The 23294-nt window shown below is 38.5% G+C and overlaps 1 protein-coding gene and 1 long non-coding RNA gene across 2 annotated transcripts in view; both read right to left on the reverse strand.

The window, feature by feature from the left end:
• The window catches only part of LOC144246077 (uncharacterized), a 193397-nt gene that overhangs the window by 24806 nt on the left and 145297 nt on the right, over positions 1 to 23294 (reverse strand). The gene's annotated exons all lie outside the window — the stretch shown is intronic.
• LOC110467967 (uncharacterized) lies at positions 21399 to 23228 on the reverse strand. The gene is made up of 4 exons (XR_002464952.2): positions 23208 to 23228; positions 22360 to 22432; positions 21944 to 21991; positions 21399 to 21504 (listed from the first exon to the last, which is right to left on the reverse strand). It is a non-coding gene; the product is annotated as an uncharacterized LOC110467967 (long non-coding RNA).

A 23294-nucleotide genomic window follows, 5' to 3' on the forward strand; every position in this document is an offset into this window, starting at 1 on the left:
AGTGAGGTGGACTGAGAACTGGCAGAACTGTTGGGATCAAAGGGCCCTGATCAGCAGCACAAAGTCCAGCTGGAGACAGTCATTATCATTATGGCTTTGATATCTGGACCTGTACTGTTTAATTTCGTCACTAAGGACCTGGATGATGGGGTGACAGTGCACCCACAGCAAGTTTGCAACCAGTGGGAGTGGTTGATGAATCAGATATGTGTGCTGCCATCCAGAAGGACCTCAACAGGCTTTAGAAACAGGTCAACAAGAGTCATGATGTTCAAAGGGAAATTCTGAGTTCTGCAGCTGAGGAAGAGCAACCTCATGTGTCAAGATATGCTGGGGGCTGACCAGACTGAAAGTAGATTGGCAGAAAAATATCTTTCTGAGGACACAAAATTGAACACACACCAGCAATCCTCCTTTGCCTCAAGGAAGGTGAGCAATATCTTTGGCTGCATCAGGAAGAGTCTTGCCAGCAGGTCAAGAGAGATGATCTTTCTCTGCTCAGCATTGGTGAAAAATACCTGATGTGCTGGGTCTAATCCTGGGCCCCCTGGTTCAAGAGAAACAGACATATTGGTGCACATCAGCAAAGAGTCACAACCATGGTGAAGTGACTGGAGTACAGTTGTGCAGAAACTACTGTTCTTTGACTTTTCTTTAATTTTTATTTTGACTCCTTTGTGGTTTTGCTGACAGTGGCATGGAAACACATACAAATTTCAAACCATTTCTCCAACAGAACCTGGGTGAAGTCTGATCAAGAACAGGCTGGATATCTGATTTCAAGTACATTTCATGGGATTTGAGGGGGCAAGAGGGGCAGCAATAAAGCAGTCATATATCACATAAAGCAGTCTTCTGCCTTTGAGCTTTTCCCATTTTATTAAGTCAGCACTGATGCTGGTGTGCAACAGCCAGCACAAATCAGAACAACTGACATATACTGGACTCTGCTCCAATGAAAATTAACAGTGAAATCACTTGGAGATCTAGAAGGCCCAACTTCCATGAAAAAAATTAGCTAAATTCTCAATCAGAAACAAATACAGTACAACAATGGAAAATATAAAAACTATATCTAGCTGTCTAGTAACTCTACAACTTTGGAAAGCAATGTAAAAATCAAAATTTGCCATAAATTTAGAAAAAAGATCATTTGCTATGCCATAATCTTGCAGTAGAAGACACAATTTTCCTTTGAACCATGGCAATAAAGATGGTGTGAGGATTTTGCACATTGTTAAACTACCCCTACTTTTCTATCCAAGAGTGGCTGTGCATTGGGGAATAGGTACAGACTGGAAGAAATCAGCTGCTGTAGGAAGCACTTTGTAACCTTTCTACTTTTTCTTAAAAAAATGAAGATGTTAAAATATTAAATGAGACTGAAATATCCTTGAGAAGGCACTTCCCAGAAAAGTAGGCAAAGATATGTGAGGTCTGCCAAGTGAGGCCAAGCCAATGGCTTGTATGGAAATTTACTGCCCACATAGGCTGCACAACCCAATAGCATCAGCGGGATGGGGAAAAGATAGGCCAAGTACACCTTGCAGAGGAAAGAAAGATCTCATCTCAGAACAGTTTATACTTCCCCTGTCTTCCATCACACAGGGGAGAGGAGCAAGAAGTGGTTTGTGTCTGAAGGATAGTTCCTTCCCAGTGCCTCATCTGGGGCAGAGCCCTTTACTCAGGGTCATCTGCTATCCTGCTAGTCCACAGGGAGTAAATAGACAGGTGCCCCAGCTGGGAAGTAGGGCACTCATCTGGGTTAACACAATAGTTTCCACTTATAGCGATTCATGGAAAGCTTTTCTTCAGTTTCAGCCCAAGTGCATTCTCAAACAGTCCACTCTGGTTTCAGTTTGAGTTATTCTGTCAAATACAGCTCATTTGAAACCAAGTGACTCCTGAAACTGCTGTTTACTGCATGAAAATTAAAACTATCCCTATGCTGTATTGTTTAAGTCTTTGGGGTTTTTAGTAACTTGAGAGCTCAATACTCAAAACTCAGAGGTTTTTCTCTGAGTTACTAATTTAGTTTGGGCCTTTTAGTTCCCCTAAGTCGGTCATTTTTTCCAAAAGCTTCATATCTATCTCTAAGGAGTTATTCAGGACATGTCTACATGCCGTACAAAAGCCTAGCTTCAGAGTAGGCATCACTTGTACTTTTACGTCCATCTGTCTTCACCATACCTTGGTTCATTACAGTTTGTATTAATAAGCAGGGGAGTGGGGCCAAAAAAATCTATCATTGAAAAAGTCTCTTGTAAGGGTTATTGTCTGGGCACAAGGGCAGGGCACTGAGAAGACTCAAATCTAAGGAAAGGCAGAATGTCTGTACTGGCTGCCAGAGCTAGAGCCTGGGAATTTTCCTACAGGCAGAAGAATGAAATGAAGCATTGATACAGTCCTACAGAAGCACATACTTTGCCTTGATAAAATCTCACAGATTAAGAAGCTGGGAAGGGCAAGCTGAGCAAGAAAGAAATCAAGACCAAAAAATGGAAACGGCAGTGAGCCAACTAAGGAAGTAGGGACCAAATGACACCAAGCCCATAAAGAGCTGTGCACCACAGGAAGGCTTGGACATAGACAGCTCCTGAAAGCAATAGGGAAACAGAGGAAAGAAAAAGCAAGGATCATATATATTCTTCATTTTATTAATATACATATACACAGTTTTGTGCATAAATACACATTTTTGTGTTCACAAACATGCATATACATTTATATATCCTTACATGTACATGAGTGCATGTGTTATTTCTTGTGCTATCTCAGGAAATAAGAGACTGGTGTGCAAAAGTGCAAAGAGTGTTTGTCTGTTTGCTATCAGCTGTCACATGCCCAAAGAAAAAATTGTAAACTAACTTTTCCAGTAGGACCAACATTCTCAGCAAAGATGAGCTGACACTAGTCAGGAGCTTGGTGGGGAGACCAAAGGGGCTAATACAGCTGTGAAAGCATAACAGGCTGCCAGACTGTTTATTGGAAAACTGCCAGCGAAGCCAAAATAAGAGACCATGTTTCAAACCACCCAGTCAAAATGGAGTTTGGGAATTTACCATAAGTCTGAAAGCTGAGTTTAGCACCAGCTCAAAGGTGCCCTACCAATGCTGTGACACATTTTAAATAACAGTTTTGTATTTGTATAAAATTCTTACTTGATTCATTCTAAGCCACTGACAAATCATTCCAAAGGGAAAGTCTCTGCAACACTAATTTAATCAAAACTGTTATTCCAAATTTCCAAACAGATATTTGTCCCAGAATCACACAAATGCATAAACACTTTATCTACAACATCTACATGTTTAGCTGAAAAGGACTGCTGTAATTAGTCTAGCTGCATATCATGCCACAAAGTACTGGTCTCAGGCCCTGTCCTCATAACATTGATATTAAGATACATTCAGAGTTTTTTATTATGGTCTACAGGGATCCTGTACACACTTTCAAAAGCACAATGCTACAAGAATAGTACTGATCTTAGCCCACCCAACATGTATAATCATATAGTACACATGACAAGCCAAAATAAACTATTTAATTACTCAAAGTCCTAATGATATAGATGAGGAAGGTACAAAAGGCATGGTAGATGAACAAAGAATTACTGAAACACAAGAGCAGGAGGATTTTCTGGGGAAAAATAGCACCAGGGACAGAAAATACATGGGAGAAAGCATAAAGGTCCAGGCAGGGGACAGATATGAAGCTGCTGAACTAGTACAGGAAGGTGACCTGGCAGTGCAGGCAATACCTGTAAGGCTCTGAAGATGGAGTTGGGAATGTTTCATGTGGGGCAGCTAAACAGGAAGACAATGAGTGACATAGAAGGGAAACAAAACTACTACTGCATCACTTAATCTACTGTCATGTCAAGCCTCAACACAATTCACAGCTTACAGATTTACCAGCTAACACACTTCTCAGTGCAAATTCATAACTGAGCCAAGTGTAGAGAAGTTTCCAATCTGGCTGCACCAAGAATGTAATTTTGTTCGCAGCACGGAGCAATGCACGAGAAGAGGGCTCTCATTTTTTGTCACAGTGCTCAGCACACTGATGGTGGCATCCTGACTGAAATGCTTGTGCTTTGTGCAACACTGCAAGGGATCCAGACAGAGAAATAACAGCATGGTCTCACTCTCCAGATAACAGAGACCAATTGTGTTGTGGTCATCAACAGTTTGCCCCTGGGGAGACGAAAAGGGACTGTGCCAATTGCTTTGTTCCAACAATATTTCTTCCCAGCCTATTTATAATGCAATTTTAACAGCCATGGAGGACACATTATTTGGTTGCCCAGCTCAGAGAACACAACTAGCAATGAAGAAGGAGGAGGAACTGCAGAAGTAATGGAAACCATAAAATGTATGCTGCATCATCGTAAGCAGTCTCTTTTGTAACTCAGAGCAGCAAATAGGGGTAGAAAGGGTGAATTTTGGGGCTCAGAGTATTAATCTGGATTTAGTCTCACCCACCAAATGCAAATAAATTTCTCTTGGAGAAGTGGAGCTGTTCTGCATTTATACCAAAAATAAATGTGAGCAGAGTCTCATCCAACATGATAACTACTTCTTCTGCTGATTTCTTTTGGCTTGCTTCTTTCTCACCCCACAAAACACTGTGTAGTGGGCAAATGAACATGGAATTCTCCTGCAATAAACTGGATGAGTGAACAGAGGGAAATCAATTTCTTTATGAAGGATTCTAGTATGAACAAACTCAGAATGTCTAATGAGTGCTAGGATGATGAAGTTTGAGGACAGTATATTATTAAATTATGTTAAACTAAAACAGCTTTGTTGACTTCAATACATTTATTCCAAATTTTGCACAGATAGAAACTGTGACTGGAATATACAGAGTCTACAAAGTTGTGGAGCAGCCTCTGGAAATTAGAGTGACTTCTACTTCTTCTGATACTTAGAACTAAACTGGATGAATCTCCAATTACACAATATATATTACTATGTATTACTAACATGGGATATGACTGAGGAATTAATAGGAAGTTTCTCTAATTTATGAGGTTTAAAAAAGAAATTTTTACCAGGGTTGGAACTAAAGACAGAGAAATTAAATTTTACAAGGACTTTTTTAAACAATCATATAAAAATAGCAAAATATGCTCTTTCCCATACTCTGAGGGTGACCAGCAGAACAGATATGTGGAAGAAATTCTCTAGCTCAGAGTTTAATTAGAAATTAAAATGTCATACACAATAATTAGAACAGGTATTCTCAAACTTTTTCTAAACACTTCCCTTTGAAGCAATAGCTTGTTTACCTTGCCTTGTACCCTTCAAACCTATTAATATAAAAATGTATATACATCATTATGAAAAAATTCAGACTCCTACTCTGAAAACCTACTTCAAAAAACTTAGAAGACTTGAGATGGGCTGTGCAGTGGGATTCTGCATGCTTCTCACAGTCCTCATCAGACAGTCTACTTTAAACCTTATAAATCACTGGACTATTATAATAATTTAACAGAGGTACATTAAAGACAGAATTAGAAAGAATCATCCCATTGCCACACAATGTTGTTTTTGGCAAATCTGAAGATAGGCAACAGGCCAGAAAGTGCTCTTATCTGGAGCACTAATTACTACAGTGCTATAAAAGAGCACTGTTCAACTAATGAACTTTTGTAAGAGAACACCTTACATATCATCGCTAAAGAAAAGTGTACAAATGCTTAAAATTCAGGAACCATCTGCAGATGTCAAGATGGAGCATTTGAGTCACTTTAACAAGTTACCAATTCTGTGACATTCTTCACAGTGCACATTTTTGAGAGCAGATAAGGATGACCAGGTTCTCCAGTTTGCTCCTGGCTAGGAGCTAATTATGGCTCTGGTTTGCAGGTGTCAGGGGAGGTAACAAGATACTGCTTCTGCCAATGGCACATTGAAGCAAAATGATGTCCTGTGTTCAGCCTGCACACTTTCTGGAGCAGACTTTGCAGAACTCCACTAGCAGCAGAGCTGAAGATGGAATTTCTATCTCACAATAGGGTCCAATAACAGGGCACCCTCCAAAGTGCTGATTCAGGTCAATATTTCTAACAAGGAATAAAAGACTTTATCACTGATACTTCTGATCCCTTTGTCTGATTCCATGTCTTTATTACACCCTATAGGGTAATATCAGAAAAAGAGTGTAGCATATCAAAACACGTCCTTTATTTGTTCATTTATTTTATATTTTTACAAACCCAGAAACTTGGGGAAATGCCTTTAAAAAAGGAGTCTCTGTTTGCAGGCATATGGACCCGGAGGGCTGCAAATGACAGCACACTTTCTAAATTACAAAATTTTCACCTTATTTTGAAACTAAAATGTCAATCTTCAAAAAAAAATATTTTAATATACAAATGCTAAAAAAAACCTCTGTCTGCTTAATTTAATCTACTCACATGTTTAGCGTTTATTTCAAAAGGGATGCTAAAAATTCCTGCTAACTGTTCTCCGGTAGCCGTGGTTTCCAGTAGCACCTCTTATGCCAGTTCCCTCCTGAGTAAGAAAGGAGAAATCTCACACTATGAACCAAACTTTCATGACTAATTTTCCCATTCAAAGGCTCAAAGTCGAAACCCATTTTTGCAACACATATAAACCAATATTTAATTTTAAACTCTGTTCCCACAGCATGTATTTAAAATTTAAAACTTTGCTGAATGGTGATTGCCATAAGTACATCTTTAGTGCTCTGTTGAATCAAGTCACAAATGCTGATTAAGTTGGAAAACTAATTTGTATCACAAGGAACTTGAACACAATCTTTAAAGGCATTTACTTTTTAAGGTCAGATTCCAAGCTCTGATATACACTTTATATCTGCAACATCTCAGAAAATGTATAAACACATCTGCCAAACTGGGATGCACATCTGTGGCCACTCCTGGTTACTAGACAGGCTATCAGATTCACATCACATATGTATGTACATTTCCTGGCTCCCTTCAGTACATGACCTACTTGAGCTTCCTATGTGGAAAGGTATGGTTTAAGAAGCAAAGGTTATGAATCACCCTCTTTATACTACACACCCTTCCCACAGACAGCAGGTGTATCTATGTAAGATCCCCTGGAACATTCTGTGCTTGCAGTCATTGCAGCAGACATTTTGAAATAGGTTATGCAAGCCAAAACCTACCAGAAATTATAACCACGTTACAATAAATTCTAAATGTCCAGGACATTCCCTTTTGTCAACTACAGAACACAAAATACTCTCCTGTGATTTTACCCTAGTGCCGTACCCATTGGCTTAATGAGATTATACAGCAAGGAAAATAAATCATGGCTGAACTCAAGATTTGTAGGAGGCATTCAACAGCCCCCACAATAGGAAAAAGTATTCATCAGCTTTGCAGGAGACCTTTGTATGTGTCACAAAGCCTCCTACATCGCTGGACAAGTCTCTCCTGTCACTTACCACATGTATGTAAAATATACCCTGCCTGCCATCCTCTGAGCATAATTTGAGCAGCAAAATCATCTTGCCTTCTGTCAACTTCAGCTGGCAATGAAACTTCTTATTACCTCACTCCTCCCTTGGCCTCCTCAGAGAGCAATGTTCAGCTTTCCTTTCTCTGTGGTACTACATCAGTCACCATTATCAGCCTTCAACCTTTGCTACATCTATTACACATCATTCTGTTAATACGTTCACAAAAATTACTTTCCACCCCTGGTCAGAATTCAATGCATATCAAGAAGTCCTATAAAAGGAATAGAACCATCAGACATGACGTCATTCTGAAATAACCCCAAAAAACACAAGTTGCCTTTTTAGAGGAGACAATAGGCTTTGAACTTGGTAATTACTATCTATTCCTGATGATTCTACATAGGAAAAGCCACAACCTCCCCTGTTCATAGAGGCTGCAGATGTAAACCCTTCATTATCACTTCTGCTATATAAAAGTTCTTTTGCATTTTCATGTATATAACATTTATAATGGTAAAGAAACTCAATGTTTAAACCAGCTTTAATTATATATTTTCCTGAGTGTTGCAACAAGGTCCCTTGAGCGACTTACTTGTCTAAAATGCAGAAAAGTTTGTACAAATGGTTTTAAAACACTACATCTGACCTACAGAATTATTTCTCTCCCAGGGCACAGTAGACAAATAAAGGAGACAGAGTGTTTGTCTCACACAAAAAGCAAAACAAAACAAAACAAAAAAAAAAAAAAAAAAAAAAAAAAAAACACCAAAGAAAAAAACATCACCACCACCAAAGATACCAAGATTACAAATGTCATTGCTGCCTGCGAGGATTACATAACTGTGGCAGGCCCCTTTCATGGCTTTGTATCCAAATTGATTCTAGAGTCCAGGACAATGTAACATTTATAAAATACAAAGCCACTTTTGCTCAACTGCCACATAATGTGTTTTTTGTGGTGCATTAGATTTTACATGTAAAATGACTGTATTTTTAAAGACACATAAGCACTTTAATCTTCAGAAAACACAAGGCCAAATACCTTTAAAAGTCTGGCCTATTATCAGCTGGAATGAAATTGGTAAAAGTAATTTTAGTCACTTGTTTCTTTTCTCTGTTCATCATCAATATATCTTTTTCATACATTGGCCTAATTTAGACTACAAGGTTTACTGAGCAGGGAATATGTTTTTACATTTATAGAGTGCAACTCAAATGTGGCACTAGATGTGTTTTTATAATAATAAGTTAGGAAAAAAAAATCAATTATTTCAGTGAAATGATAATTTCTTCTCTCAAGCAATTGATATTAATGCCTCCAGCAAGCCTTTATCAACACCAGAACCTGGAAATTGTGCATGTTTCCATAGTGTGTGGAGTTTGGACTCTTGGAAAGAAAGAAAGCATTTTAATGCAGGTTTTCTCTTGACTCCTTGCTTACATAAAGGCACTCTGCTTATCAGTGCAACTTTTTAATTCACATGGCTAAATCACTAGTGATTTTCATGAGGTTTAACATCACCAAGTGCAAGGTGCTGCACCTGGGTCAGGGCAACTCCCAGTATTGATCCAGGCTGGGGAATGAACAGATCCAAGGCAGCCCTGCTGAGAAGGACTTGGGGATGATGTGGGTCAGAGGCTGGATTTGACCCAGCCATGTGCTCTTGCAGCCCAGAAAGCCAAAACGTGTCCTGGGCTGCATCAGGAGCAGTGTGGGCAGCAGGTGAGGGAGGGGATTCTGTCCCTCTGCCCTGGTTAGACCCCACCTGCAGTGCTGCATCCAACCCTGGGGTCCCCAGCACAGGAAGGACATGGACCTGTTGGAGCAAGTCCAGAGAAGGGCCACCAAGATGACTAGAGGGATACAGCAACTCTGCTATAAGAAAAGGCTTAAAGAAATGGGTTTGATCAGCCTGGAAAAGACAAGGATTAGGGATGACCTAATTGTGACATTACAGTACCTGAAGAAAGACAAGAAAGACAGAGAGGGACTTTTTACATGGACATATAGTGACAGAACAAGAGGGAATGCCTTCAAACAGATAAAAAAAGTAGGTTTAGATTAGATTGAGGAAGGGGTTCTTTATTGTGAGGCTGGCTGAGGTACTGTAACAGTTTGCCTAGGGAAGTTGTGGATGCTTCATTCCTGGAAGCATTTCAAGTCAGGTTGGATGGGGCTCTGAGCAACCTGGTATATTTAAAGGTGTCCCTGCTTATTGCAGGCAAGTTGGAACTAGATGATCTTTAAGGTCCCTTCCAACTCAAGCCATTCTACAATTCCATGATAAGGCCATCACATCAAATGGTCAGGATACACACAAGTGCAATGCATGCAGCTTTTGTTTCACTATAAATGTCTTAAACTTATATAATTGCTGTACCTACCTTTATGTGGGTCTTTCAGCTTTTCAAAGTGCTTCTCTGGCCCACATTGCATGATACATAAAGTGTGGTTTTATGCATATAGCATAGACTCTAGTGGCATGCATGTAAAATGAATGCAAAATATGCAGCCAAGATAAACTCTGGCAGATCCAGAAAATAGAGCAGAAAAAAATCACTTTGCTCATTACCTTTAAAATCTCTTCCATTTGATAATTATATAACCAATAGAGGGAGAAAAGCACTTCTCTCCTTGCCAGATGTGCATTTCCCTGCAATTGAGCAGAACTTTGCAGGATGCCTACTTTGTATTTGAATCTTTAAGAATTAATTGTTTTATTCACCCATTTCCATAGGACAAGGCCACTAAATAATGAGGCCCATCAACCTTTAGAATTAAGAAAAATACAGATAACATAGAAACAGGCAGGGCTTTTGGTGGCATGAAAGGACACTTCTGACTAGTTAACAGAAATAGCCAATATATTCCTGATCCCACGTGCAACAATTTTAACAGCTGGTCTCACAAAATAGATCCCATGATTAATACATTTGAAGCAAACCTGAGTTGCTAGATTAGGGCATTCCATTCAGCAGTGGTAGAATTCGTTAAACTGAGTATCAGATACCCATTGTCTGAGCATGGTCCTGATAGTCACATTGTAAAGCTGAATCTCTAATATTCTTCGGATGCAATGTACTGCATTTTTTTCATCATTTCCTCTACATGTAAAATGATCTCCTGCGTTGAAGCAGTACTATTTAAAACAAAAGGGTTTGATTTATAGCCAGTCCCCAGCCTCATAAATCACACCTGCAGTGTGGTGCTCCGAGCTCCCTGTGTTCTGCCAGCATTTACGTTTTATAAATGATTTGGGTTTACCTCCCATTGTGATGGAGACTAATACAATTGCATTCTACTCTCCCAGCATTCACTCTTGCTGTTGCTCATTATTCCCACTGAGAATTCAGACCTAGTTTTTGCAAGCTTGTCAGGGGGGAGGGGAGTGGAGGTGGTGTGGGTTTGTTGTTTTTTTAAATTAAAGAATGTTGAATTAAAAATTTATGTTTGCATTCTGTAGCTTTTTCTATCATTAGACATACTATGCAGTGGATTTTTTTTCTCCCTATTGACTTTGCTTATATTTAGGCTCCCATTTGCTAAGCTAATGATTTGGAACTTAAGCAGGACAGCAGCTTGAAATGTTCAATATGCAGAGTATTTGACCTTCAGAGTAAAGCAGGTATGCACATCAGCCTTTCTAAACACTGCATAAGGAGCTTAAATGATCATTTAAAAACAAATAAAGAATGAAAAAATAATTACTTGAATTCCCAAAAAGTCTAAGTGCAAAGATTTTATTTTTAACTTTCAGAATCTACTGAAATGCCAAAAAGATGCCTATATAATATTTTGCCATTATGTTTAAAGCTCTTAACCATAAAACAGTTCTAGTTGGTTAAGCACAGTTCAGACACTTGGAGATAACAAGACTTGCTCCTTAGAGCTGACAGCCTTAAGTCTTGACACAAGAAATTATTCCTAAATCATAGCACCATGTAAGTGAGATTGATGGGATTTGTGCACATGCCTTTATTTCCTCTGTATCAAAACAATCAATGGTTCAATTTGCTCAATTAATGACTATTATCACAGCCTCATTTTCAGTTAAATACTGCTATTACAATACCCATAACCAACAGAGAACCAATTGTAGCTTGAGATTGGTAAAAGCCACAAATCTAAGTTACCATTCTGTCACAAATACTCAATACATCTTCAATTCTGTTTTGGAGACCAGTCTTCTGAGCATTTAAATTGCAGCCTGTTATTTGATGAGTTGAAAAATTTAGACTTGAGATTTGAAAGGCTGCAGTACATGTCAATGCATGCTGAGATCAAACTTAGACCTAAATAATTGCAAAAATATTTCTAAAATTATTCAGAAAAGCTACTCCCTTTCCAACATAATTTAGAGCTGAACTGGTATGTAGACCTGTTCCAGTTCAATGAAGGATTAAGCTAAACACTACTATTAAAAGTAGATTAAGTGAAGCCAGAAGACATTTTGACTCCTGAATTAGAACTGTCCACACATGCACTTATGCAGGAAGAGCTTTTATGCTTTAAATGCAAACCTTACTTTCATCCAAATTAACTTTCAAATGAAGGCAGCAAGCCTTGAATTATTGTGCCCATTGTCTGAAAAATTGTATAAAATACTTGTATGAAAACTAGGATACTGATGTTCATAGTGTGGGCATAAAGATAATCAATTGCAGCAATTCTTGCTATGTAACCACTAGCCTCATTTTTAGAACCTGTTTGCTGTTATGTAACAACTGATTGTGTAAAAGAAAAAGTGATTCGGACAAGTACTTTAAAAACAGGAGTTAGTAAATTCACACATTCTGAACAACTGCTTTAATTCTCTAGCAGTTCCAAATTATTTTTTATTCTGGAGCAATTACTGAGATGTAAACACCTAGTTCTTAATGCCAAAATTTGTTACCTCAAATTTAAATTTCTTATGTTTATAACCAAAATATGACAGACCGATGAGAAGTGACAATAACTGCAGATGTTGTCCATCTGATATTTTATCTTATTACAGGACAAGGTAGCAAAAACACTGCATGAACTTCCCCCCTCATTGCAGTTATTGTTTGATCCACTGGTTAGTTTTACCATCAGATTTAACTGCAGTAAAAATTAATCATGCAAATCCTGGTACACATGCATAAGGTTAAATTACATCTTGCTGTGTAGCCTTGTGTGTGTAATTCCCTACACTGGAAGAAGTCCTCTGCTATGATTGGTTTTATGAAGCATCTTTCTACAGATATTCAGAAAAGAGGTTCAGGATCATGAACTTCATTCTGAAGTAGCTTCACATGCAGTCATGTCCACTTAAATATTAGAGCATTTTATTGCAAATTTGGTCCATTATTATTGTAAGTCCATTTGATCCAGGTGTGTATGAGGCTGCATAGTCATGACATATATCCATATACATTTGTTTCAAACAATCCTCAAATTCCAATGTTGCTTCCTGAAGTCAATGTCTTTATACAAGGTGCTATCAAATGATGCCATAAAAAATGTTTATGTAAAAAAAAAAAAGGTTTGGTTGAATGTATAAAACCTGCTCCTCCATCAAAGTAATCATTTGAGTAAAGTTTGAAGCTTGATTTAAATATTAGCAAAAGTGAAAAATGTATTGCCATCTTTTCAGAAAGCAAAAAGGCATTAAATGTGCCCAATATCTCCAATGAATGAAATCATTTCAGTGAACGTAGCTGTGTTTCAGTTAATGGCTTTGTTTATAATGTGAAGCAGCAACTACAAGCTATATCTAGAATACAGATAAATTAATCCAATCACCTCTCAGCTTTTGGCTCAATTAATTTCAAGGAAATTACTAAATTTATGTTTCCTAAACTTCCATTTGCACACAAAACAGCAGTAACTGAAAATGTGCAGTTTGATTTGCACACAGAGTTTTGACTTCTTCACAGACATTTCTGAAGACAGGTATCAAGGATTTTGCTGGAAATTTGCCCTCCTATGATTCCTATATGCTGCAATTCTTGACATAGTCCATCCATCTGTTTTCTGAGTTAATCCTTATATAATAAAGTCTTGAAATCACTGCATTATTGAAATCCAAATGTCTATTCCAAATGCTCCTGTAATAGAGTTGATATTTTGAAAATACATTTAAATATCCAGATCTAGCAGAAGAGGACTGACTATTTCCACTTCTGCAGCTCATTTATCCCTGGGAGAAATCAATAAAGAAAATTTAACCAAGAAACTTGCCAAATAAATATCTGATAGATCCATTAATATACAATAATAATCAATAAAGAGGGCTTTCCTGGCAGTGAATGGCTAGCTGGAGGAACCATTAACTGTAAGAAATTTCCAATGCAGAGTGCAATCTGATCCTTAAAATACTTATTCATATTATCAAACCTTCTTCTTACAAAATAACCCTGATTTGGGTGAGCTAAATGTAACATCCTGTTTAAGTACCATTACATACCTATTGTTCCCTAGGTACATTAATAAAGTAGCATTTATAGACCATTTGTTAAGCTTGGCAAATACTACTTATAATATTACTTTAAAAGAAAAAAGAGAGTTTCTTTCTTAAGAGCTTCTTAAAGTTGAGTTCTATGTTCCCATGAATACACTGCACTGGTCCTCCAATGGTCTTGTTTCAGCACAGTAAGCGGCAGGGAAACAAGACTAACTCCCAGCATTTCCATGAACTTTAAACACTTTCATCAGCTAAGTGCTGCTCCAGTGCTGCCCAATGGAACACACTGTTTTTTTTATCTTTTTCATTCTGAGAAAGAACTAATTCTTGGTCAAGGCCTCATAGTTGATCTCAGCATAAAAAACTATACAACTGTGTAATTTCTCTGTAATACCCCCAGGTGCGTTTCTCTGGCTGATTCACACAGTACCAGGTGATTAAAAATTACTTATCATTATCCCAGCTCATTTGTATAACAGTAAGTATTATCGCTAACCTCCCCCCCAGAAATACGAAGTTTTCAATTTATACAAAGAATTCTGTTTTCTAGGAGAATTCTTAGAATGATGGAATGATTATCCATGTAAATAGCAATCAAATACCTCTGCTCTGAAAAAAATTCATTATTCTGAAATGTTGCATGAATCCCATCTTATCCAACTGTACCTGTGAGGAATAATTTTCTGATGCTATAGGTTGTTCTGCTTTCTTTTTTTTTTTTTTTTTTTTTTTTTTGATGAAGATGATCATTATGGTCCCCCAGATGGGTTTCAAAGACATTTTTAAGGAAATCAATTGGCAAAGAGAGAGCAACCTTAGAAGAAAAAGAAGCTATTAAAAAAAGATCATTTTCTTTAGGTGCAAAGGAGGCAGAGAAGGGTTACTAGTGAAATACATGGATTTTCGTCTCTGTATCAAAACTTCAGATATAGCCGAGGTAGTCAGTGATCAGAAGTGGTGAGCCTGCAAATGCTGCAAAACGTCCAAGAGGCAGAGATATTAACACCAGCATTAGAGATGTAAAAGAGGAAAAATAGGGTTAAATAAATATTAGCTTTCAAAATAACATTAAAATATCTCAAGAGAGAATACAGTTAGGAGAAATCCTATCTTCAGGATGAGGTGAGCTAGTGACCTAACAGCTGTTTTGTACAAGATGTTTTCAGATGAGTAACAGGTCCAATGCTGCACTCAGGGAAAATTAAATTTTCCTTAGACTAACTTCTAAGATTGCTGCTGGTCTTTCTAACATTCATCAAACTCCCCTCTCATCTGTTTCATAAAAAAATAATACCTATATTTGCTAGGTTCAGAATGGCCAGCAAAGTTCATTGCAAAGTTACTTTTAATTAAAATACTATTGTTAAGCTCAATATTCTAAAAATCACTATTAAATTCACACCTTAATGTATCCAAAGTGATGCTGCATCTAAATTACTATAAAGATAGCCTATGAATCCTGCATCACCATCAGCACCATTGGCTTTGCTGTTTACTGTCTTCTTTCAAGATTCACATAGCCTCCTCAGCCTTGCAGCTATTATCACCCAAACCAGTACATTGGATTCTGATACTGCCTGGGCTTTCAGGACTCTGTGCAGCACAAATCACCATCATGGCCAATATCTGGAGACATTGCTAGATGTGAGCTTGGCTCAGTGACTCCATTAGCCCCATCAATACACATCCATTGGCCACGTGAGCAGCTGTGTGATGTAGCAGCAGTCATTCCAGAAGAATCATTTACTAACTTACTGCACAGACACAGAACTGACAATTAAATGAACTAACAGCTTCAGTTTGCTTGCTATGATCAATTCAAGCTACAGTGCAGTCATGCAGGGAAAAGTTAGGGGCAGAATGACCAAGCCTAAAGCACAGCGCCCATTTTGTGACACGTCTTCCAATAGACAGCTTTTCTGTCAAGGGCAAATAAAGCATACTAAAAATAATTTTCATTGGTTTATATTAAAGGTGCACACTTTCCATTACAGGGAAAAATATTTTGGTCAAGAGAAGTATGGCACAATTAAGTGGTGCAGCTGCTTAGTGAGCTGAGGATCCTTGCCCTGAGCAGGGAAACTCCCTGCATCTAGAAGGGAGTCTCCTGAGTTTTTGTATATAATCCATACCTGGGTCTGAGTCTTTGCTGTCTCACATAATGGATATTTGTATCCATGCAAAGGCTGAAACATCATCACTCTGAGCAGGCTTTTACAGCCACTTTGCAGCCCACAGAGCAGGACAGTGGAAAGCTTGCTACCAAAGCCAGCATTGCAAATATTACATGCATTAAAACTTATATTTACAGTATATTTTTCCATGTTCCCCCTAATCCAGGGGGTTTTCTTCCCCTTCACTCTGGATACGGGAATGGTTTGTTTATTTTTCATATCCTTATCCTGTCTGAAAAAGGTACATCACTCCTTAAAACTGATAAAAAACTAAGTCACACTGAAGTGGTTTTGTGAAAGTTATCCAAGTTCTTCAGTACAACTGACGTGTTTTCCTTTTAACATAGATATGGCAGAGTTGAATAGACTCCCTGGAGACTCCACAGTTATTTTCAGTAGCAACAAGGGTCCATCCCAAACATAACTTCCAATCTGTCATCCCTCCTTGAATACTAAGGACAGTCTCTTCCTCTTATAATGTACTGAAACTGAATCTGTACAACAAAAACACCTCTAACACTCCAATAGCACCTGAATTATTTTCTTAGATATGTATCGCAATGCCACAGTTCCTCCCATGTAGACCAAGTCAGAAGGATTGTGTACTGCCTTTTCTCAAAACCTACCAACATGGGAAGTTCCACTGGGAGATACACATTTCTGCCAGGGTCAGCATATAGCATCTTGGAATTTAAAAGATTATAAGAACCACTAAGGAGGAGAGGATGCACACAGAAGGAAACAAAGATTTAATGCAAGCTAGAAAGTTTGGGGAGTCCCCTCCAAAAAAACAAATTTTTAAAATAAAGCACCAACTCAGTAGTAGTTCTATGTAACAGCAAAAGTCAAAAGTAAAAATAGAGATAATTTACTCTTTTTCTTTTTTGCCAGTGACTCATATTTTTACCAGCAAGTAATTAAGAGCATTTTCCACCATTAGTATTTTAAGCCATTAGTATAGATTTAGCATCTCTAAATTTTTGGCAAAGTTATGGTTATTGTGGAAGCAATAGCTTTGATTTTATGACAGTAACTGTCTGTACATATTCTCATTAAAGGCTTAAACTTCAACAATACAGTTTAGAGAGTGCTTTCATGGTGTTCATATTATTTCTGTAGGACTGCAAGATTACTCTATAGAAAAGAAAACAATTAAGATGCATTGTTTGATTGTGATCACTCATTTGAACAAATGCATCATTTACAGAACATACATTTCCATGCTCCAAGTTTATGTAACAGTGTGCTCCCTCTTTCCAAAAATTTGCATGCAAGGTCTGAAAAATTTTTCTCCTACTAGGAACAGACTCCTACCCACATTCATATTAGAACCTTTTAAATGTCTTTTCAAAAGGATATGTGTCTTGGGATAAAACACGAGTCATGAAGGCCCAAAGACTGCATGCAATTCCCCAGTGAAACGTGAGACGCGATGCTCTGGCAGTGCAGCCAGCCCTTAAGCATCACGGCACGTCTGCGTTGGGTCCCGCAGCACAGCTGCAGTCCCGGGGTATTCCCCGAGCCCAGGGTGCCAGACTGGCACTGGCTCTGACACCCCTGGCACCGGCCTCGCCCTGCCCCGTGCCAGTGCCGGGGCTGAGCAGCCACAGCTCCCAGCAAGGGGCACCGTGACAGCACCTGGAATGGAAACCGGGATCCAAAGCTTAACTTATCCTGACAGACAACAGAGACAATTAAAACCAGTGATATGATTTTTGTGTGCACCTATGCAGAAATCATGGCAAAGGAAGAGAAGTGTAGTGCTATCCTGCTATCTCTGCTCAAAAGAGGACTACTACAAATTTTTTTAGGATCGTATCAGTCAAAAAGTAACAAAGACATAGTATTTTGTTGTCTTAAGCTATTTCTCAGTTCCATTCAAAAGATAACAACTTTGGTTTCCTATTACTATGAATGCATTAAACACAGCATCAAAAGTATTCCTGAAACCGTTTTGTTTATCTTTTGGCATTGAATTTGATATGACTAGAAACAATTCAAAATTTATTAAAATAATTTTAAAGCCAAATATTATCATCACTGTAGCTCATGTAAGTGCTCATGCCCATGCACTGGAAAAATAGGAATATCATATTATATTTGTCATGATTATTGATAGTAAAACATTTTAGGACAGGTGGTAAGAACAATTAAGAGTGGTAAGGAATGGTTGTACTATTAAGTTTCATCATTGGCCCAGTGGACTTAACACAGCAAGTACACAATCTCTTTCTGTTTTTTTAATTATTATTTATATGGACTTAGCTGTCCTCTATTAAATAATGTCATATAACCACTGACCCAAAAAAGCAATTGATCACTTGAAAAACACGGGAAGTTTTATTATCTGTATGCAACATTGCAGACTTTTTGAAGTTTGAGTACCTAAAGTGCCATTCAGAAAAATGTGTCACCAAAAGAAATTAATTTGGATTAATTTAGCTGTCTCATCCTAGGATTGCAGCCTAATAACAAATTTCCCCTGAAGTCTTCCTAATCCTATTGCTCAGTGAGGTCAGACAGGAGTTCAAGGGCACAGGTAATTTATTTTGCAATCAGTACTGACTTCTTGATCTACAGTTTATCATCAGTTTTATTTCAATGGGTCGTGACCAAACAGAAGACATGACTTGGTGTATGACCAGCTCAAGAGACAGTTCATCCTCTGACTACTAAACACAGAATATTAAGAATCAACTTGTGCAAGCACCATTTGATAAAAGCTTTGTTACAAACTGCTGTGAGGTGTACACCCCCAGTGTTCCCACTACCAGCCATTCACTAATGTTCATCCTACTTCCTGGAATCTTCACACTTCCTCCTAGGAGAAGAAGCCTCAATACAACCTTTCCTCCTGCATACTCAAAAGCTACACTACCAAAAATCAAAACAGTTCTCGGTGCTGAAGGAACTGTTTCTTAAAAGTGGCACATGACCAACTGCTAACACCAAGAGCAACATTCCCAAACCAAGACTGGGTAACAGATTTTATTCAATGCCTTTAGGCCTTTGAATAACAAGATGTCAGCAGCCCAGATCAAGCAGCCACAGAATCAGTCATAGAATGGTTGGCATGGGAAGGGATCTCTGGGAGTCATCTGACCCAACCAACTTGCTCAAGAAGGGCTACCTGAAGCAAGTTGCCCAGTACTATGTCAAGATGGTTTTTTAATACCTCAAGGATGGAGACTTCACAGCCTGGCTGGAAAATCTGTGAGTGACCACACTCACCATGAAAACTGTTTCCTGATGTTCTGACAGCACCTCCTGTGCTCCAGTTTGTGCCTATTTGAGCCCATAGCCTGCTAGAAAGATGGCAGAGAGAAACTACCTGGAATACTATGCAGAGTTGGAAGACAAGAAGGCTTTGCTAAATGAGGACTTTAAACATGTCTATGCACAATTGTAGGTTTCATACACATAAGGACTGGTTTTTCTACTCCTTTAGTGTTATGACCTTTGTGATACAGCTTCTATGACAAGCTCAAACTGCAACCTTCGTGCTCTTCTACCTCTATCAAAAGATTAGCCTCACTCTGCAGTGATGGACACACATAAATAAATTACAGCAAAACTCGTGCAAACTGTCATCTGGAAAGGGCCAAGAAGTCTGATTTTCTTCATTGCAGAAGCTTTGGGTAGGAGTTTGAATCTTTGTTATGGGTTGTGGAGTTTTTTCCTGGTAAAATATTAGTTTAATGTTTTTGAAAAGATTTTGCCTTTTTTGTGGACATATCATCAAAGCATATTAGTTTAATACTTGCTATCATTCATTTACTGGAGAAAAATCATTAAATACATGTCACTTCAAAACTGTGTGACATAATATGAAATTGAAATGACCTTTATTTTGACACACTAGTGCACTGAGTTAGAGTATTATGAAGTCCCAAGTGTTGCCTGTTTACAAATGCCAGACAGACTACTACTATGGCTCTAATGTGCTCAGAGATTGTGCAGCCAATGAGCGACTGTAACTAACTAAAAATAGTGAATTAGCTGTGGGGGAAGATTCATCGCTTACCAACAGGAAAAGCCACTACTTCAAGAAAATGGTTTAATTTATGTTGGAAATTTGACCAATTAGAAGTGGAAATTTTTACCAAGTACTCACTTTTGTTAGATACTGTTTCAGTGTTTGGCCTCCTGTCTTGCAATCCATAAACTTGCATCTTAGGTCTGGGATACTTCTTCCCTTCCATATGGTTCTCACACCAAGTCTGTAAGAGTGACAGCTGAATGAGTCACAGTCATGCTTAACTTCAAGCACAAAGGTGTCTAATTCTAAGTCTTAAAAATGCACATGACTGCATCATAAAAAGCCACAGGCTGCAACACAGATCTTCAAAGCACTGCCAGGGAGTGCACAGATGTGTACGTCAACCCTCTGCACCCACTGTGCCATTCTCAGGAATCAGGATAGTCAAACAAGAGTCAGATTTCCACTCATTTCCTGAGGTTGTTCAAGAGCATCTGATGGATGCTGTGGATCACTAAGATTCTGTCCCCTGGACCTTTTAACACACATTCAGCCATCCCCTCTCACATCAGGGGACTTCTGAAGAGGTGCAGCACTCTAAGACAAAGATGTGACTGATTCTTATATCTGTTCCAACAAGGAACAGAACTGCTAAAGCAGTTGCAGTGTTTCACTATGTCCAACTGAGGTCCTTCTCCTGAGGCCTAGCAACACAAAAGGCATTTTGTAATACCTCCCTTTGAAATCAAATTAGCGATGTTTCAAGGCGTGACCCGTAAAGGGCTGCTGTCCAGAATGGACATGTGTTTGACAGATACATATTCCACCTAGCAGGCCTCTTCAAGAGTACAGATGGAAACAAGATGTGTGAACAGAGCTCCAAAAGGGGAGCCATGGGATATCAGGATATACAGCAAAGCTCTCTGCATCAGCAGATAAAAAGGAAACAATATCAGATACTGTGTGAAATAGCTCACTCCAGCTGGTAGGACAGATTCTGACAGAATTATATAGGTATGATTATTGCAGAGAAAGATGCTATTCCATATGTGCAAAAGCTAGCAAAATATAGCCCAAATTAAACGGTATAACCTTATGCCAACTCCTTATAAAAGTCATAAAAAGTCACAATCTCCTACTTCCATTTGTCCATACACTGCAAAATGCTAAGAGCTATTGTGGGCTGTAGCTCAGAATACCCATGAACACAATTTGAAGACTAAGAGTATCTAGAAAGCAGCCTATTTTACCCGTCTAGCTGTAAAATTAACAGGAAAGTTAGAAAAGAAGATGAGATTTCAAGTTTGCCACAATGTAGTTGTTTATGTTACAGAAAACTAACCACCTCCTCATCCTATGGGTCAATTTCTCTGGAGCAGGAATGAAGATGAGAACTCTCGTCCATAGTATATAAAACAGGAAAGCATTTGATGGTTGGACTTTCCAAACATCCAAAGGTCTGTAGAAAAAATTGTAGAGAGAATTAATTTAAAGCACAGCAACTTCCTAATGCAGTCCAGGCCTCAGCTCCATAAGTCATTTTTACATGAATTCACAGACAAGAAAAAAAATCATGCTTGTATATTAAAAACCCTTATAGCAGTCTAACTAAAAGAAACATCTGCTGTCAGGAACTCCATCAACTACTCCTTGTTGACAGTGTCTTCTGCATAAAAAGAGGACAGGACAGAGAATAACTATGTGTATTTTACAAGATGAAAGAGAGTCCAGAGCAAGATATAGGCTCTGCATTCTTCACTATGTATCAGGACCAGCCACTTCAGAACAAAAAACCCAGATACTTTAGGCCAGGTCTAGGAGCCAAGGCTAAAATACCACAATGGAAAATTCCTGTGGATGACAGCAGCAGACTTCACTGATGGTACAATTTAACTTACATCAGACTCCCAATGGCTCATCTCTTCAATGATCTCCGAGTTCTGCCTCTGTTAACAACAGGAATGGCAACAATTTCAGGAAATGGAACCCATTTCTACCTTCTCACAAAAAGGACAGTGGACTATGCCATACTCTACACAGCTCAGACATAAGGTTATAGACAAGATTTGGCCCAAGTTCTTGTATATCATATTTTCAGCTGCATTTGATTACTTAAAAATCACCGACTAAGACTGGTGATTTTCATATTATTTTTTCAGGAAATTACTTTAGAGACCAGGGAACTGTCACAGTGATTACAGAACTATATGCAAGTGCCATCCTGATAAACTCACCATCCCTGAGAGACATATACAATACGAGATTCAAACCTGATACGAAATGCCAACCCAAAAAAGGTGGAAATTCAGCTCACTCTCCATGTTCAGGCAGATCTCCTTCCTTGGACTGCAGAGTCAGTCAGTTGTCAGATTGACTTTGATCACTTCCTTAGGGTAGGAGCAAGAAAACCAAATTTCTACAACTAGAATTTAATGGTGAATGATTTTGCATCTGAATCCCAGTGTGGCCACAGGTCTTTCTCTTGGATTATACACCTAGTTAAAGCTTTGATTAAGGAGTTAGTAACTGAATGGTAATAGGATCATTCTCATCAGTGCCTCTGTATCAGCAGCAGAGTAACATCCCCCTATTGTTTCTGAAGCATAAATGAACTTGGCCCTGGAAACTGTAGTTGGACTAGTCCATTAAGAAAAAGTATAAAAAAAATAATGCATTAAAACACAGACTAAAGCCCAAAGGCAATGACCAGTCTGCCCTGTCACCCAGGTTAGTGAACATGAGCCAACACTTGCACTTTGAGCTCCCCCTTAGAGTGATACCTTTTCCTTTTCAGTCCATCATTACATATATACAGCTTTGTCTCTCAGCCGTCCCCACTGAGACTCCAGGGATCCACCATGAATGCTATTTTTTGTGTGCTACTACTGTTAAGAGCCAACAGAATATATTCAGGAAGGAATTAAGAGTCCATGTTAATGTGATTTCTGTCATCCCCACATATCTTGGATTAGGTAAAACATGCTCTTCCTCCCCTTCCCCATTTCAACCCAGCTTCCCAAAGTATATGCTATAGAAGTAAGCTGGCATTAGCTGTACCTGCACTAGAGAATTGAACAAGCCAGGGACAGTTCTTTGGGATTACAACTACTCTCTGCAACATTTCCTATTCATATCCTCTTTACCTCCAAGACAAGATGGTACCTGTTCAGCATGGGTTCTGGGTTGGAGTTCATCCCTGAATGGTATCTATAAATTATTTGAGAAATCTAGTTGGTCCAGGTCTAAAGC

Source organism: Lonchura striata, chromosome 3 (genome assembly GCF_046129695.1).
Source record: "Lonchura striata isolate bLonStr1 chromosome 3, bLonStr1.mat, whole genome shotgun sequence".
Taxonomy (NCBI): domain Eukaryota; kingdom Metazoa; phylum Chordata; class Aves; order Passeriformes; family Estrildidae; genus Lonchura; species Lonchura striata.